The sequence below is a fragment of the Cibotium barometz genome, chromosome 4 (assembly GCF_041138505.1).
Source record: "Cibotium barometz isolate CiBa-2024 chromosome 4, ASM4113850v1, whole genome shotgun sequence".
In the NCBI taxonomy this organism is placed as follows: domain Eukaryota; kingdom Viridiplantae; phylum Streptophyta; class Polypodiopsida; order Cyatheales; family Cibotiaceae; genus Cibotium; species Cibotium barometz.
Window position 1 is genome coordinate 54,742,631 of NC_141049.1, and position 9,472 is coordinate 54,752,102.

Below are 9,472 nucleotides of genomic sequence, written 5' to 3' on the forward strand. Positions count from 1 at the left end.
TGTGTCATCCATTGGAGGTATCCATTGTAGGTTGTCCCCATGTTTCCCAGCATTGTTTCTTAATAATGCAAACTCTAGCCCCACCATCAAGGATGGCTGTAACTTGAAGTCCATCTTACTTTTGGGAGTGCAACGTTCATATCATCACTCTTAAAGTAGTGACCTAGCCTATTCACTTGCACATAGGTTATAGCTTTTGTTGTCTTTAGAGGAGTTGGAGCTTCCTTGTCTAATTTGTCTTTATGCGAGGAATTGGTTGTTCTTCCATTCCTTCCTGGAGCTTCCCTTCCATCCAGACCTATATGCAAGGAATTGGTTGTTCTTCCATTCCTTCATGGAGCTTCCCTTCCATCCAAACCTATATGTGAGGAAATGGTTATTCTTCCATTCCTCCTTGGAGCTTCCCTTTCATCCAGACCTTTAGGTCTTGCCCGTAGGTTGGTATTTCCTTGTAACAAGTCATTGTAAAATAGGAGGGTTCTGATGGGCACTTGGACTTGAGATGAGAGGAAGGTTACCATGCCATTGATGTCTCTTGGGGTGCAAGCTTCATTGCTTATAAAGCTCTATGGCCTAGCCAAGGAGTAGGGAAAGTGGATAGGACCTATCAAGAATGGAGCTCTAGTGACTTCCATTTCTCAAGGTGAGTCAATTCTAGGTCCTCAGGGATAAGGACCATATTTGGTTTAGAATCCTCTATCACCTAGGGGTCCTCTACGTTAACTAAGCATAGGGGTTCCTTCTCTGACTTGTGTGTAGGCTTCAGAGAATTGGTCAAGGCCACCACAAGCTCCTCAATAGTAAATGACCTTGTCAAGAGGATTTCCCTCAAGGTCATCTTGATAGGTTTTGACCACCACCAATTCTTGAGCTATGAGTGTGCTCTTTTCTACCACAAGGTTGGGATAGGCTACCAAATTCTTTGGTGGATGGGTTAAGTCAAAGTGCCCAGTATCATGAGTGTCTATTGGCTTCAATGGTTCTCCCTCCTTGGATGAAGAGGAAGAGGACTAGGATGTGGTGTCCTCTGACGATCACTCTATCTACTACTTAGATGAAGAGGAAGAGGATTGGGATGTGGTGTCCTCTCCAAATGGATGATCACTCTATCTACTCCTTTACCTACCCTTTGATGTTTTTAGGTTTGGTGTTTAGGAGCTGAGCTCATATGCTTGGGTACTTCCTTTGAAGTGAGAACCTGAGCCGTATCCTTAGCTTTCGAGGTCTTAGATGAGGATGAAAACTTGGTTGCATGCACAACTTCCCTTCTCTTGCTTCGTAGGTGGGTTAGTGGGTTGAGAAGGATGGTCTGGATAAACTTGTCTCTTATGCTGAGCATGTTTAGACTAGTTGGGATCTTGTGGCAGTTGATTGTTGTGGTAGTGGATTCTCTAAGAGGGAAATCCTTGTACATGTGGTCTATACCACAACCAATGCACATTGGTGTTAAGGGAGATTGTGCAGGAGTAGGAGCTATTGTGGGGGTGCTTGCCATGCCTTGGTAGTGGAAACACTGCATTGGTAGTCTCTTGGGCCATAGCGTTAAGGTCTCTACCCCATGGCTATTGTGTAGTTGCTTGGTAGATAGGGTATACATTATCACCATCCATATAATAATGGATGAGGGTTTGTGCTGGCTATACAACTAAGGGATGGTCTTTTACATCAAATGGTGGATGTAAAGAATGCATTCTTGCATGGTGATTTTCAAATGGATGTAAAGAATGCATTCTTGCTTGGTAGATAGGGTATACATTATCACCATCCATATAATAATGGATGAGGGTTTGTGCTGGCTATACAACTAAGGGATGGTCTTTTACATCAAATGGTGGATGTAAAGAATGCATTCTTGCATGGTGATTTTCAAATGGATGTAAAGAATGCATTCTTGCATGGTCAAACAAGATCAAGAAGGATCTTGTTACCATTGGATTTTAGATATCCAATGTAGATTTTTCACTTTATATGAAAAGGATAGATAGAGGGATCATGCTATTATTCATCTATGTGGGTGACTTGATTATATCAGTAGTAATAGTGATGCAAATATACATTGGATTTTAGATATCCAATGTAGATTTTTCACTTTATATGAAAAGGATAGATAGAGGGATCGTGCTATTATTCATCTATGTGGGTGACTTGATTATCACTAGTGATAGTGATGCAAATATACATGATGTGAGGGATCATGCTATTATTCATCTATGTGGGTGACTTGATTATCACTAGTGATAGTGATGCAAATATACAGAGCTATCATTCATCTATGTGGGTGACTTGATTATCACTAGTGATAGTGATGCAAATATACAGAGCTATCATTCATCTATGTGGGTGACTTGATTATCACTAGTGATAGTGATTATCACTAGTGATAGTGATGCAAATATACAGAGCTATTATTCATCTATGTGGGTGACTTGATTATCACTATCACTATCACTAGTGATAGTGATGCAAATATACAGAGCTATTATTCATCTATGTGGGTGACTTGATTATCACTGGTGATAGTGATGCAAATATACATGATGTGAGGCTACTTTTGAGGTAGAAATGTGAGATGAAGGATTTGGGTGCGGTATTTCTTGGGCATAGAGGTGGTGAGATTACCTCATGGGATTATGTTGCAGTATGGCTTGGACATGGAGGTGGTGAGATTACCTCATGGGATTATGTTGCAGTATGGCTTGGACATGTTGTCCAAGTATGGTATGATAGGTTGTAAGCCTATCTTGGAGCCATTGGAGTACCATTGGAGTAGAACACTAAGCTCTCCATAGATACATGTGAGTTTTTGGAGGATCCACAAGCATATTGTGGGAAGTCTAATTTACATTACTATTACTAGGCTAGACTTAAGCTATGTTGTTGGATTGGTTAGCTAGTTTATGCAAGCCCCTATGAAGCCACATTTGCATGTGGCTAGACAAATTCTCGGGTACATAAAGTCCACCATTGATTATGGACTTTTCTATGAGGCTAGTAGAGAGATTCAAGTACATGGTTACATAGATGTAGATTAGACTGGTAGTATCTCAAATAGGAGATCTACTATCAGTTTTATGTTTTCTTTCGGGAGTTTAGCTACTATGACTTGGAGTAGCAAGAAACAACTATGACTTGGAGTAGCAAGAAACAACCTACAGTTGTCGAGTACAGAGATAGAGTATAGGGATGTAACTATGGCAACTTGTGAGGTATCTTGGTTGTTTGTAGAAGCTACTTATAGATATGGGTGAGCCTAGATAGAGCAGTTGTCATTTATTGTGACAACATGAGAAGCATACAATTGGCCAGTAACCCACCACCACTGTTGTATCATACTAGGACGAAGCACATTGAGGTGCACTATCATTTTATGAGGGAGAAGGTTCTAGAAGGTGATGTTTATGTCAGCATAGAGAATTAGGTGGTTGACATCTTCACAAAGGCACTCGGTATACAGAGAAGCTCTACAGGTTCAAGAGCTTACTTGGAGTATAAAGTATGGAGTTGAGCTGGAGGGGGAGTGTTAAGATATTGAGCTCACCTAGTTTGGATATGCATGACCTTGCCACCTTGATGATGGTGCCGCACTTATGTCATTGGCATGTTTAGTAGAGATTATGGTTATGATATGGTGCTAGTGGACTACATCATGGTGGTTGACAACTAGTAGAGCATTCGCATAGTTATAGCACCAGCTCATGTAGTTGGGTTCACACTATGGACCAACCATTGTATGTTTAATAGTAGATTCAAGAAAATTCAACCATCCATAATCTCTCTCTTGTCTCTCTTGTGTGCTTGTAGTTGAAGCTCTCCCTCTCCTCTATATTCTTGTTAAATTCTCCCCTAAATAGGACAAGAAGAGTATTTTTGCTAAGATTTACACAAGTACTCCTTTTGTATTGATGTATTGTTTTCAATTGTTCTCTTATGTTGCTAACGTTTTAAGGATACCAGGGACCTATAAATTCATTTATATTATATTTGAATCAAATAGAAATGAGTGAATCAAATATAAATTCATTTATATTATTTGAATCAAATAGAAATGAGTGAGAGAATATGTTAATTATCTTTTATTGTATATTCTTGATATTTCATGGGATAATATTATGTAGACCATATATATATTAGATAATATTATTCTTGATATTTCATGGGATAATATTATGTAGACCATATATATATCAGATAAATTCAAAGACCATGTATCATATATTTTTTAATCTTTCTTTGCATAAGTTTGTGAAATCTAAACATAGATTCTATATATTTATGGAGGAATGAGAGAATGTCTTTAGAAAGTGATTTGTTGGGTGGTTGGAAAGGGCTAGATGTATCAAATCGCTATTCCAATGTTAAGGGTGTCTTGTTCTAAAAATAGGAAGATCTACATATCCAAACATGTTTCAAAAGACACTTCTAGCATTTTTTCAGTGTTTTTTGTCTACAGACAATACAATGTCTTTGAACTAGACTCTCTTTTAAATTTACCAATGATATAGGCTAGCTATGAAAGTAAGTAATTTGATTGTGTCTTTTAATCACATAAGCTGAATATATTTAGAAAGTGATATGAAGGGTTAACAGTTGTTTGAGTATTCAAATCACTTTCTTAAGACATTCACACTAAATTTTGATGATTCATGCTATTTGAAGTTATCGAATGTGTCTTTTGATCACATAAGCTGAATATCGTTAGAAAATGATATGTGGGTTTGAGAGTTGTTTGAGCATTCAAATAACTTTCTTGAGACATTCACATTGATTTATCATGATTCATGTTATCTAAAGTTATCTTATGTATTTTGATGATCATGACGGACAAAGTATTTAAGGGAAAAGTCTTTGAGAGTTTGGTTTTGATCGTTGCTGAGGTAATTTTTTCAAGTGTTGTATTTTATGTATATGGTATTATCTAACTATTCTTTCTCTATGTAATGTTTTTTGAGAGTTTGGTTTTGATTGTTGCTGAGGTAATTTTTTCAAGTGTTGTATTCTATGTATATGGTATTATCTAACTATTCTTTCTCTATGTAATGTTTTTTCAGGCTGTAGGATAGTCCTAAGGAAGCTCTCTTTAAATTCCTCTATGAAAGATATTCTCATGAGAACTTACTCTATAAAAGATATTGTCATGAGAACTTCCACAAATATTTCAGTACCCTGAATTTGCTTTGAATGAAATACTATCTTCAACCAGTAGTAGTGACTATAAGGAGCACGTTGAAGAGTTTGAAAAGGTTGCATTCAGAGATAGGGTCACAATTGAAAATAAAGACCTCAATAACAGAACCATAAGCAAGCCAACAAACAACAACCCCTTCCAATAAAAATGGTGTGGGTTCTAAAGGCCCTCATCTCATCAGGGATACTATGAAAGTAATGTAGATATGTGGATTCCAAGGAACCTCAGCCTTTCCCTTTCAAGAAACTCTGCATCTTGTACTTCCAAGATTGGAAGTTGTTTCGATCTAACTTCTCCCCCACAATCTGTACTAGGCCATCTCCCATGATTGCTTACAGATTGTTTTCGAAACACAATATAATGAAAGAACCTTACACAAAGCTCCAATGAGCTCAACCTTAGTAGAGATCCTCACTCTAGTTGAGTAGAGTAGAGTGTAAAAAAGAGACAGAAATGGACCCTGTAAAATGGCAAACTTCCCAATGCTGTCCAAAGCTTCAAAGCTTCGTAAAATGATCCAAATATGTGTTTATCATATACATTCACATACAAAGACACTCCAGTGTATGCATATCAACCATCCAAGGCATCAAACTTCCAAGGGAGTGAGCTATAGCTTGATTTGTGATGCTCTATTTCTGTAGGACAGTTCTGGAAACCTGCAAATTGACTGATTAATCCCTCCAATGAGCTTCAAATCCTTGTAATGACCTACAACCAAGCTTCTTCAAGCCTTAGCAATGCATTTGCTAAACCTCCCAAGCTTTGAATGAGTTCAAATGATGTTGAAATGAGCAAATGGCATCATATTCTTCAAGTTACTATCCTGTAGAGGCCTTTTTCACACACCACTTGTTTCTAGGGCTGTAGGAGAGATGGCTTAGCTCCAATGAAGTGATAGGCACCTTAGCATTGACCTAATGCACCTTGGGTATGAGGGAGAAGTATCAATTTTGAGTATAATTGATGCATTTGACCCTCCATTGAGCCTATATTCACTGTTTTGAAGAGGGTCACAAAGACCAAAAATTTGCCTTCAAAAAATTTCTCACAATCACTTCAAAAATACATGTAATGGTTGCTTCCAAGTTGCTCATGCATTTGCCCTCTCAAAATATATAGGACCTTCAGTGTTTCACTTGCACAAGACCAATACATTCAAGAGCTCAAGCTTTCCATTAACGCTTGCCAAAAAACCAGAAATTTGATTGCCTCAAGCAACTCAAATGTTGCCTTTCACTTGCTCTTGTTACCTGCAATCCGTAGAGGGGGTCTTGCTACACTTACCTGTGGTCCTAAGCTTTCAGATCTGTACCGAGGTGTGTTCCACAGCTTCTTCTTTGCTCCAACCTTCAATGGCTTCCTTAACAGCTTCTCTTCTTTCCCTCTTCTCTCACTCACTCACTAAACCCAATGATGAGCACCTAGCTCTGATACCATGTTACAAAATAGAAGGAGGGAGCACACACACCATAGGGGCAAACCCTAATCCAAACCATACTAAGAAGGAGAGAAGCCATAGCCAACATCTCTTTAACACACTACAAAGAGAACACACACAAAGAGTGTTATGTTCACACACTGAAAGTAGACCTAATGTAATGTCCACACATGACCAACTAGACGCGGTCATAAATCCACACAACCTAATGAAGTAAACTTGTCAGGCACACCATGTGCTATCCACCACCATCTGTACCAGAGCTTGAAGTCTCAACAAAAAGTAACTTTTTGGGACTGGAGGAAAATTTTTGAATTTTAGGAGCACTTTTAAAAACGAAGGCCTCTTAAAAAATAGCCCCCTCTAAATTTAGGGGGAGGTAAATTGAAAAGTAGGGGACAAGGTAAAACCATTAGCTAATGAGCTTTAAGTAGACTTTTCAAAATGTGCACACCACTTTGCTCCTATTGGTCCATTTTTAATCTCCTCCTATTAGTAAGAGATTATATGTTAAGATAAAGGGCCCTTTTTATGTTCATGTTTCTCCTAATGGAGGAGGAGCAAGAGGCCAATATTGATAAGGTTTGTACGACTATATTCATGTTGGGTTTATCAACGCCAGCTAGCAAAGGGCTCCAATTTTACAACAAGCCACTTGTAGGAGGACTGCATTCTCAATGAAGCACTAGCCCAAGAATCATTGTGTCTCTCTAACATCATCGAGAATGGTTAGATAGCTTAGCTCCATTACTATCCATTACTAGGCAATGGCCTTGATCATACCATTACAAATTAGCCATGGCATGCTTCAAACTGTTCAGGCTCTAGGACTAGCATCATAATGTGTTTGAACTCTTGGCATACTTGGAATAGTCGGGCATTGGGCCTCATGTGTAAACTCGGAGAGAGCATTGGAGTCCACTCTTTGGATAATGCGACGTGTGCGACAAAAGGAAGCATCTTGGCACTAGGAGAAGCCAATGAGGTGAAGTTGTATGCAACACATAGAAGGCTTCAAGGAGCGCTCCAATGAGCTCTCTACAGACATAGTCATAGAAGGCCTCAAACTCATGGTGGCCCATGTGGATATAGCGGTGGTAGGTAGCAGTGGTGGTAGGGTACTAGAAGGAGTCGGCCAACTCTTGGTGTGTGAAACCCCTTAGCAATCCGTTGTCGACATTTCTCTCTAGGAGCCAAACATGTGCTTGAGCACGAGGAGTCATCTGCGGCATCAATGATATATATAATTTTGTACTTGCTACGCATGAAGGCATCAGCATAAGACCAAGGACATCATATAAGAAGGTAAGGTAAGGATATGAGAATATTATTGGAGTTCGGTCAAATGGTTTTGTTGTGTCAAAGAAGAACATACAGCTAGTCTCTTGCCATGAGGATGTTAATTATAAATCGAGTAATTTTCCACACAACTTGGAAATTGGCAAGTTCCATAAAAAATTATCTTGAATCAAATTAGACTTGGCTACAATATCATCTTGTGACTTGCATGACCAAGGAAACTTGGCTATGATATGAAAGACACAACCAAAGAAAAAGGAGACAAAAGATGCACCTTTTCAAAACATGCCATTTTCAAATTGTGCTACTAAACATAGAGTCCTGCTTCAATCAGGGGTAAGTAAGCTCACAAATGAGTTCACTTCAACTTGGCTACTATGATATGAAATACAACCAAGGAGACAAAAGATGTACTTTCAAAACATAAATTGTGCTACTAGGGTCTTGCTTCAACTAGGGGGAAAATAAGCTCACAAGAGTTCACTTCAATATGCACTCAACTGTTGTCAAAGGATGCAGAGCCAGGGCTTGTCTCCAGATGCGGTCACCTTCCTTTGTGTGCTGAATTCATGCAGTCACTCAGGGCTATTGGATGAGGCCCAAACGTATTTTGCTAATATGAGCGAAAAATATGAGATCACACCAGACTTAGAGCACCACACTTGCATGGTGGATGTTTTTGGTCGTGCAGGGCAATTTGACAAGGCAATGGCAGTGATTAAGAAGATGCCATCTTCTGATTATCTTCCAGTTTGGGGTGCACTGTTGGGTGCTTGTCGAAAATGGGGACATGTGAAGCTTGGGAGATTTGCCTTTGAAAAGCAAGTACAACTAGATAATGCTAATGCTGCAGCTTATGTCTGTATGGCTAATATTTATGCATCTGTTGGCATGCATGAGGATGCAGAAAAGGTTGAAGCCATGCGAGTGAAAAATGCTGCTTGGAAGAAGCCAGGACAGTGTGTGTGGGTTGATGCGAGCGGAAATGTTCATTCTTTTTTTGTTGGGGATAGAAAGCATACACAAAGTAAAGGTATCTATGCGAAGCTACAAGAGATTGGCCATTGCTTGTGCCCTCATCAATACACCTCAAGAGGCAACTATAAGCGTGACCTGAAGAACATGCGGATCTGCGGTGATTGTCATATTGCCAGATCGCTTATATCAAAAATAGAGAAGCGTAAAATTATTGTCAGAGATGCGAATCACCTTCACGTTTTTGAAGATGGAAAGTGTGCTTATAAGCGTGGTGAAGAACATGCGGATCTGCGGTGATTGCCATATTGCCACATCGCTTATATCAAAAATAGAGAAGCGTAAAATTATGGTCAGAGATGCGAATCGCCTTCACGTTTTTGAAGATGGAAAGTGTGCTTGTGGAGACTATTGGTGATTGTAGTTCAGCTGTCTTCTTTTGGAACTCGGAATGTGGCTGTTGTGCAGTGAGCTTTTTGGTTCTCTCAATGCCCCAAAAGTTTGTTTTGTGCAAATGATTCACAATATCATGATAGCAGTTGGGTAGTCCAGAATTGGCAACCCACACTTTA

The 9,472-nt window shown here is 39.2% G+C and overlaps 1 pseudogene; it reads left to right on the forward strand.

The window, feature by feature from the left end:
• The first annotated feature begins 8,438 nt into the window (after window positions 1–8,438).
• LOC147639411 (pentatricopeptide repeat-containing protein At5g40410, mitochondrial pseudogene) lies at window positions 8,439–9,200 on the forward strand (annotated as a pseudogene).
• The last annotated feature ends 272 nt before the right edge of the window (window positions 9,201–9,472 follow it).